This window comes from Maniola hyperantus, chromosome 4, assembly GCF_902806685.2.
Source record: "Maniola hyperantus chromosome 4, iAphHyp1.2, whole genome shotgun sequence".
NCBI classification, from domain to species: domain Eukaryota; kingdom Metazoa; phylum Arthropoda; class Insecta; order Lepidoptera; family Nymphalidae; genus Maniola; species Maniola hyperantus.
The window spans coordinates 4,160,496-4,169,639 of record NC_048539.1 but is presented as its reverse complement, the minus strand read 5'-3'; the positions used below and the strand labels follow the sequence as shown (position 1 = coordinate 4,169,639).

At 35.2% G+C, this 9,144-nt stretch overlaps 1 protein-coding gene across 2 annotated transcripts in view; it reads left to right on the top strand.

Annotated features, from left to right (window-relative positions):
- The first annotated feature begins 2,062 nt into the window (after positions 1-2,062).
- Positions 2,063-9,144, top strand: part of LOC117997364 (uncharacterized) — a 117,760-nt gene continuing 110,678 nt past the window's right edge. For both annotated transcript variants that reach the window (XR_011238573.1, XM_034985629.2), the window contains exon 1: positions 2,063-2,223. The gene's annotated coding sequence lies outside the window, so the exon portion shown is untranslated. The remainder of the gene's footprint in view (positions 2,224-9,144) is intronic.

Sequence of the window (9,144 nt, the reverse complement as noted above, 5' to 3'; positions counted from 1 at the left end):
AGACACCCTTAAAATTTTTAAACTTTAAGTCCAACTCAAGCTTTTTAACCGACTTAAAAAAATAAATTTAAAAAATAGTCGGGTTGGGAACATCCTCCTTTTTTGAAGTTGGTTAAAAATGAGGAGGTTCTCAAGTCGACTAAGTACAGGTTTTTATTTTTTGTATGTTTGTTACGCGATTACTCTGTCAAATATGAACCGAGTTTGATGATTCTTTTTTTTTGTTTTGTAGGAAATACTCGAGAGATGGTCCTATTCGCTTAAAGTACACTAATTTCTAAAGTGGAATCAAATCACGTCATAGGAATTGTGTCACCTGAAGATTAGTGTAACAGTGGGGGCGGTCAGAGTTTCCTCCTCCAGAATTATCCAAACATAAAGATACCAACGCGTTTGATGAATTCCTAAAACTTAGTCAAATGTAAAGCGATAAACTCTTAACATTTTTGAGCACGCAAAACTTATACATCGTACATTCCTAATTTATCACAACAGAGGAACGTACACTTGGGAACACAACGCGACACGTCTCGTTCACTATACACTAAGCAAAATGCTTACAAAAACTATAGGTCTACCGTACGTGTATCGCTTCGGGATCGTAATCAAGCGGTTCCAAGTATTCCCTTGATAACGGCTAAGCTTACCTGCGCTTTGCCCTCGTATAACCCGGCCGAGTTGAAAAACTTTCGCAAAATATTTCCACTCGAAGACGCTTGTACGATGAATTATTTATTGTTTGCCAACTTGTTGTAATTGCTGTTTGTTGAGGATTATTGGTACATAGTTACTGATTTTTGCTTCTTTATGTTTGTTATTGTATTATAAATAAAAAATCTTCAGTGGACTGAATAATAATTGTATAAAATGTTTTAACAAAAGGGCAAAGATTCCGCAAAAAATTAAACAAGTTGACCTCGGTGCTTCGTGAACATAGCTTATAAATGTTTGTAGATGTAATGCTATCACGGAAGATTTATAATTTTTTCGATCTCATGATATATTATTATGAATAGATATATACCTAATTAGATACATAAATTAATAAATATCATGCATTATATAATAATACAGTGTAACGATCACCATCAACAGCCGATTGTCCTTCCAATAAAATTATATTTTAATGATTCCTATTATTTTAAATTCTTTTATTGTCACTATTGTTTTAGACTTGTAATTAAATAAATTACCTACGCCTCGTAAAATTAATTGGATACAATAAAGGTATAAAATATAACAGATCTAGATATCTAGACAATTGGTTTTTATTGTTTTATTAAAATTTATACTGTTGATCTGTGTTGTGTTGGCATACCTATTACTAATTCTCAAGTCTACGACCAAAAATTTTCCATGGGTACCTTTCCGTCCATACTTAGTATAGCAACAGATGAAACGTTAACTTGAAAAGTTGTACCTACTGGAACCTCTGAGCCAATCAATCCTTGAATGTAACGAGTCATTTGAGATGGCGTAAATGTAAATTATTGTTCAAGCTCGCATCCTAATTTTTTTTTGGATCACGTGTCTAGGCTTGAAGGCTTGCCCATAGAAAGACTACTGGTGCAAGGGAAAGTCGAAGGCACCAAAGCACGTGGTAGATTGCCCATAAGATGCACGAATCAAAACAAAGCTCATAATGGAAATTCCATTACACGAGAGTGTAAGAATAATAAGAGTGTAAGAATAACCTTCAAGGAGGAGTGGAGACGGATTGTCACAGCTAAAATGATGGCCACGACCAGTCTGCTAAGATTATACCACCTAAGAAGATGAAATCTATCAATTTCTATGGCCTGCCTACATTACAACTCCATAAAGAATTTACTAACTCTAGTGACACGTTGAGTAACGATATAACTTGCACTAAAATCTTTACGATGACTTCACTGCACAAGATAAGAAATATGATAATCATCATCAACAACATCATCATCATCAACAAAAAATACTACAAACCCTGAAGTATGAAACTCGACGAACGTGGTAAAAAGGTTAGTACCTTGATGACGCAGAGAACCTTCCAAACTCCGCAGGTTTATCGCAGCGGCGAGCGCACGCGACCGGGCGCCACTCGCGCGCGCACCGCGGACCAAGCCGCTTCGAATTTCGAACGTTACAAACGTCAACGTCATCGCCATTTTAAATTTTCTTTATGAAGTGCCAGTGTTTTTGGAACTGAGGATTTTGTGCCAGTTTTGTGTTCCTTTTTCAAAACAGGTTAGTTTTAATATTTAAGTTCTTTTATTGCGCGTTCCGTGTTTCGCGTTTAAGATTTGCATGATAAAGGACCTTTTAAACGGTTTCTTAAGCTGCGCAAGCTTTCAGGGTAGGTACAATATGCCAATTTTAGTTCTATTTATGACTACTCTTATTAAAGGTTCTAACATTTAAAAACTTATCTAAGTACTGAGGTTATATTTTTTATAGATATTTAAACAGGAAAATTTTAATTATTTTTCTTTAACAATTACTTAAATATCAAATTTTCTGGCTACTTTGAAGCCTTATCTTTCAGACTTTATCGCTTAACTAACTCTTGGGTAGCGAAGATTTGATATAATCGCAAGTTAACATACAAAAATGAAACGCCTTAAGAAAAGACATCAACGAGTTCTTGTAACCGAAATTGTAAGCAGCGCTCCTTCAAAGGAATTGGAATGACTCCCAAAAGCTGTGCAGTTTTTTGCAAGTTTATTATAAGTAACTAGCTTATTTCCATGACTTCATCCGCGGGATTTTATATTTTTAAAGATACTGGAATAGAATTTCTCAAAATCTTTCCTTATTGTGCCGTCTTTTACATTTATTGCATTACACAGTTAGGTATTTAAGTATAATTTAAGTACCTAGTTATTACCTACCTGTATTGCTAGAGTAGGTATATTATATGAAACAGCTTTCTTACATTTAATAAGTAGATATTACCTAATCTGCCGTCCTCAAGCTAAAACGTCGTTAACCAACATTTGGCCAAATTTGACTTTTTAACGCTATCTTACTCAGAATTTTTTTTTCTATCGACCAATCTAACCGGTATTTTACTAGCTGCTGTAGTTTTTGAAATAGCAATATGAAGAACGTCGTTAAATAACTACTTGTTCACATGATAACATAACTTAAACGCATTTAACTAACATTTGCCAGTCTAAAATGTCTCAAAGCAGGTTTTTTCTTAAATTCCTTAACTAAAATGTCTTTAAAGTCACTTTACACATTTTTAATTAAGCTTTTCTCCAAAATGATGGTGCACTATTCCATAACTTAAATGTCTTTTAACGAAAATGCTAGACTAAAATGTCTTTAATGACACATAAACGCGTTACAGCTTAGTGATATTTTGCAAAAAAATATTGTTTACTATCCTAAAATAACTCTATCCCGCAATACATAACTTTAATGTCTCTAACTATTCCCGCATCTCGCGAGGTTGTGACTTTCTTCTTCTTGCAATGCCGTCTCCTATCGGAGATTAGCAATCATTAGAGCTATCTGCACCTTGGACACTGCTGCTCGAAAAAGAAATCGGGTACTCTTCCCATACCATTGGCGTAAATTCTTAAGCCACGATGTTCTTCTACGGCCTGGTGGTCTTCTGCCGGCTATTTTCCCCCGAATAATGAGCTGAAGGAGGTCGTATTTGCTATTTCTCATAATGTAGCTGGAGTAGGTACTCCAATTTCCGCACTTTTATGGTCTTCAGGATTTCAAGATCTTTACTTAGCCTTTGTAGTACAGTTGCATTTTTGACACGAGGTACCCATGAGGTTCTCAACATTCTTCTGTATACCCACATTTCAAAAGCTTCTAACTTTGACTAGTGCATCTGCGAGATGTTTCTGTAAACGCCTTGTGGCATTCAATCAAACGTTTGCACCAATAGGCAAAATAACCAATGAGTTCAAACCTCTCACTGTACTCTGGAATGATAGCATAGCGGGAAGAAAACAAGAGGACATAATGCCAGCTTTTTATCATTTTCTCCTGCGTCACAGGCGTGTTGCGCATATTCATCTAAGGCTGGATAACTGCAGCTCTCGAAATTAAAAATTGGCTGGTTTCCTCGTTACTCGTATACATGATAAACAGCGATTTGATTTGTGCAGAAATATTGACGCTCTACTACTTTGAACCTGGTCATACATTCATGAGCTGTGATCAGGTTCACCACCAGGTAGTGCTTGCTATGAAGAAAATTGTATGATTTTATGGATTTTGTAATGTCGCAATTATTATTATAGCTGACCTAGGATAGTGCTTGTATTTTATTTATGAATATTGAGGATAATTTGGATCCCATGGTTTTTCTCGGTTCACTTCTACAAACGGGCCCACAAAGGACGATGGTAACTCAAGAAAGAGTCATAAAATTCATCATCATGAAAGAGTCATGAAGCTGGCTTGACAGGGGAAGTTGGAAAAAATATTATTAGGATTACGATCAATCACAAATAGATACAATAAAACTAATTATATACATCAATATGCTACTCGTAATATCTACGTACAATAATTAACCTCGAAAAACAGATATAACTCCTTAACCTGTGTACCCTACTTAGCCATGATAGTTTTCCTTTGAAATTGATTAGGTATATTATATTATACTACTGCTGTGAATTTTTTCACGTTCCTATATACAACCATTTAACTGACTGGGTGGACACTTGACTCTAATAAAAATTAGCACTTTAAAACATCATATTTTACAACGGATCTAGAAATCGAAAAATGATGTTCCCACACCCACAGTATTTTTAAAAGACCTATTCAACGATATCCCACACTATGGGGTAGACGAGAAAAAAAATTCACCCCCACTTTACATGTAGGGGAGCCACTCTAAAAATAATATTTATCACAATTTTATTTCACCACTTTGTCGGCGTGATTAATGTTTATACCCATGCCAAATTACAGATCTCTAGCACTATTACCTACTATTACTATAAGTTTTAACAAAATAAGAGACTACTTTCGGACTGTTGCTCTTTCAATTGTTGTAGTTACCGTTACTTTCATTGGAAAACCTCAAATATTTATAAACAATGCTAACCTAAAACGTCGCTACGGTTCGATCATTTGCAATAAACCACATTTTAGTTTAGCAATGCTCCCCAAAAAACGCTACTGTAAACAAATCATTTCTATTGTTCTAGACTAAAATGTGTTTAAATTACAAAAGCCGCATTTAAGTGTTATGTTATTGATAGTTTTAAGGATCATAACCTAACATACAATGTCGTTAAAGTCTTTTAGAGTCATTTTACTTTAGTAATTATAATTTTTTTTTAAGTGTCGTAAAAAGATAAAAAAAGTAAATGCAATCCAAGCCTTAAACGTCTTAAAGGGTAATCTAACGACATTTAAGTTATGTAAATACAAGCCGTTGTTAGAAAAAATGCTAGACTAAAAAGCCAAAACTGTCCTGCTTTAATTATTATTTACTCTAGAAACTTAAAAATACAGCTATTCAAAAGTGCTCTGTTTGCTCTACATTTTCATAGTTTCAAGTTTTGTATACGTTTATTAGTTATCAAATGGCATCATTTCTTTATAAATTCGCGCTTTTTTGATCATATCTCGAAACTTGGTTGTGGTAGTTAACGACACTTTAGCTTTAGGACGGCAGTAATGAACCCGAGTCGATCTTATCAAACATGTGACATAAAAACAGCAATGTCCGTTGTAACATTAAAATCGTTATTTCTAATTGAATCCAAGTCAGTTAAATATTCAGATAAACCAGTTTCAAAGCTCACGTCAAGATATACCTACCTAACTAATAGGTACGTAAGTAAGTATATAAAACTTCTACATAACACCGTTTCTATGCACAGTTCTGTCTTATAAAAAACCGGCCAAGTGCGAGTCAGGCTCGCGCAACGAGGGCTCCGTACGACAGTCGTATTTTTTCGACATTTTGGACGATAATTCAACTATGATGCATAAAAATAAATAAAAATCTGTTTCAGAATGTACAGGTGAAGACCTTTCATATGATACCCTACTTGATATAGTCACTCACTTCGAAAGTTGAAAATACTAATTATTAGTTCATGACCACAATTTAATTTTTTTGTGTGATCTAACCCCTAAATTCACGGTTTTCAGATTTTTCCCCAAATGTCAGCTATAAGATCTACCTACCTGCCAAATTTCATGATTCTAGGTCAACGGGAAGTACCCTGTGGGTTTCTTGACAGACAGACAGACAGACAGACAGACAGACAGACAGACAGACAGACAGACAGACAGACAACAAAGTGATCCTATAAGGATTCCGTTTTCCTTTTGAGGTACGGAACCCTAAAAACTAGCTTATGCTCGCGACTTCGTCCGCGTGGTCTACACATATTTCAAACACCTATTTCACCTCCTTAGGGGATGAATTTTCAAAGATCCTTTCTTAGCGGATACCTTAATCATGATAGCTATCTGCATGCCAAATTTCAGCCCGATCCGTTTAGTAGTTTGAGCTGTGCGTTGATAGATCAGTCAGTCAGTCAGTGGGTCAGTCACCTTTTCCTTTTATATATTTAGATTGGCATTCACTTATCATAGTTCCGTATCAGATTTGGGCTGGCGGGTGTGAATCCTATAAAATGAGATTAGCTGATGCCCACAATTACGTTCGCGTGGATTTTGGTTTATAAAAATCCTGTGGGTACTCCTTGATTTTCTGGGTTAAAAGGTAGTCTATGTCTCTCTGTAGATGTATAAACTATATCCAGACACAAAATCACGTCGATTCGTTGCTGCGTTGTCTACTGTACTGTCTGTCTGTCTGTTACCTTTTCGTGGCTTAACAGCTGAACTGATCTCGACGTTTGACACAGAGTCAGCTAGCTTTCTGAAGATGGATACTTTATGTCCCGAAAAATAGGGTTTCCACTGGATTTTAAAATATGAATCGCCATGAAGGGCATTAAGCTTAAGTAGCTAGTAGATACTATGTATTATACATCTGGTTGGGGTCCCAAGATGCTGGAATGGGGACCTCGCACCGAAAGACGCAGCGTTGGAAAGACCCCCCCCCCCCACCCACCTCCGTCCAGGTGGACGGACGACATCAGACGAATCGCAGGGAGCCGCTGGATTCAGGCCGCGCAGGACCGTGGCGTGCGACCCTACAAGAGTCCAGCAGTGGACGTCTATCGGTTGATGATGATGATGATGATTATACATCTAAAATAAAGCAGTCTAAGACTCGATAGTTGATATTACTATAGTTAAGTAGCGAGCTAGAAAATAATATCGGTAGGATACCCAATTATCCAGTAACACTTAACTAACTCGGGTAGATACTTAATTAACTTCATATTCAACTTCATTATGCTAATGAATTTTAAAGTGTAGCAAAGTTTTATTGCACAAAAAATTAAAATATCAGAAAAACATCTACCATTAGGTAGGTACTTGATTACATTAAAACCACTATTTTATTATATGGAATTCCTATTTCATATTATGCTCATATGTTAGGTAAAATATCGTTTCTGGAGATTAAGTTAGGTAACGAAAAATTGTGCATTAATTTCTGAATGAAACTACAATGCACAATTTAAAAGAAGTGCAATATTTCTTGTTTACCTACACTCTCTTTTAGGGCTCCGTACCCAAAGGGTAAAACGGAATCCTATTACTAAGACTCCGCTGCCGTCCGTCTGTCACCAGTCTGTATCTCATGAACCGTGATAAGTTGACAGTTGAAATTTTCACAGATGATATATTTCTGTTGCCGCTATAACAACAAATACTAAAAATCAGAATAAAATAAATATTTTCGGGAGCTCCCATACAACAAACGTGATTTTTTTTGCTCGTTTTTGCTCGATATTGATAACGGCAACAGGTAGACGCTTGAAATATTCACAGAATATTTAGTTGTAGGTATATTCACTTTAAATAAAAATTAAAATAAATTAATTAATTAAAATAAAACATATTTAAGGGGGGGCTCCCATACAACAAACATGATTGTTTTGTTTTTATAGATAACTAGCGACCCGCCCCGGCTTCGCATGGGTGCAACGTAGATACTAATGTGGTGTCGTTGAGGTGTCATTGCCTCGGAAACTCTCAAATGAGAGGATTTTTTTCTGACCTAATTCACATTACTTCAATATTTCTAGGGATCTCTAATTTGTGAGAGTTAAACTATAGCTATAAACCTTCCTCTTGAATCACTCTATCTATTGGTGAAACCCGCATTAAAATCCGTTGCGTAGTTTAAAAGATCTACGCGTTCATACATACATACATACATACAGACGCGGGAAGCGACCTTATTATACTATGTAGAGATGGTACGGAGCCCTTTGAGCGCGAGTCAGACTCGTACTTGGCCAGTTTTTGTTTTGTTTTGAGCAGTCGTGTGATAACAATAAAATTCTAAGATACAATCTGATGCAACGAATAATAAATATTATTGGTAAACGTTTCTCTTCAATAAATAAATCGTTACATTCTAGGTAGGTATTTACGTAATATTGACTCGTTTACTTTTTTCGATTATGAGTAGAACGTGATCTATCAGCTGTAATATAAGCCACATACCCGTACTCTTACGTTATTTCTCTGTACATGGTTGCATGCACCTACGACTAAAAACGTGAAGGTTACCTTTTTTTCAAAATTGAAATTATTTACACATATTTTTATTAGTTAATTTTAATAGTTGCTGCACACATAAAAAATTTGTAATTTATTTTTCCTTTAAAAAGACGCTGATTTATTTCATCAGCACCCTTATAGAGAAGTTACATAATAACAAGTTTGCCTGGCCTTACAATGTGTCTACTTGAAGTATGTAAGTACATGTAAATTGAATCAATCTGTATATATAAAATTCAAAGCCCTGACTTATAGGAAGAAAGGTATAAACAGGTAAATCGATACTAGTAACTTGCACCGCGTTAATGAATAAAAGTTAAATGAAAATAAACATTATTTCATTAGGTAACCTAACGTTTGCATATTCTATGGGCTTCATACTTTCGATTGTTATGGAATTTGTGAAATGATTTTTAAAAAAAATATATTATTAATTAATCATTCTAGACTGAAATTTTTTAGGCAACCCATATGTAATATATTTATTGACATATTAAATTGAATATAAAATACGTTTCATCCATT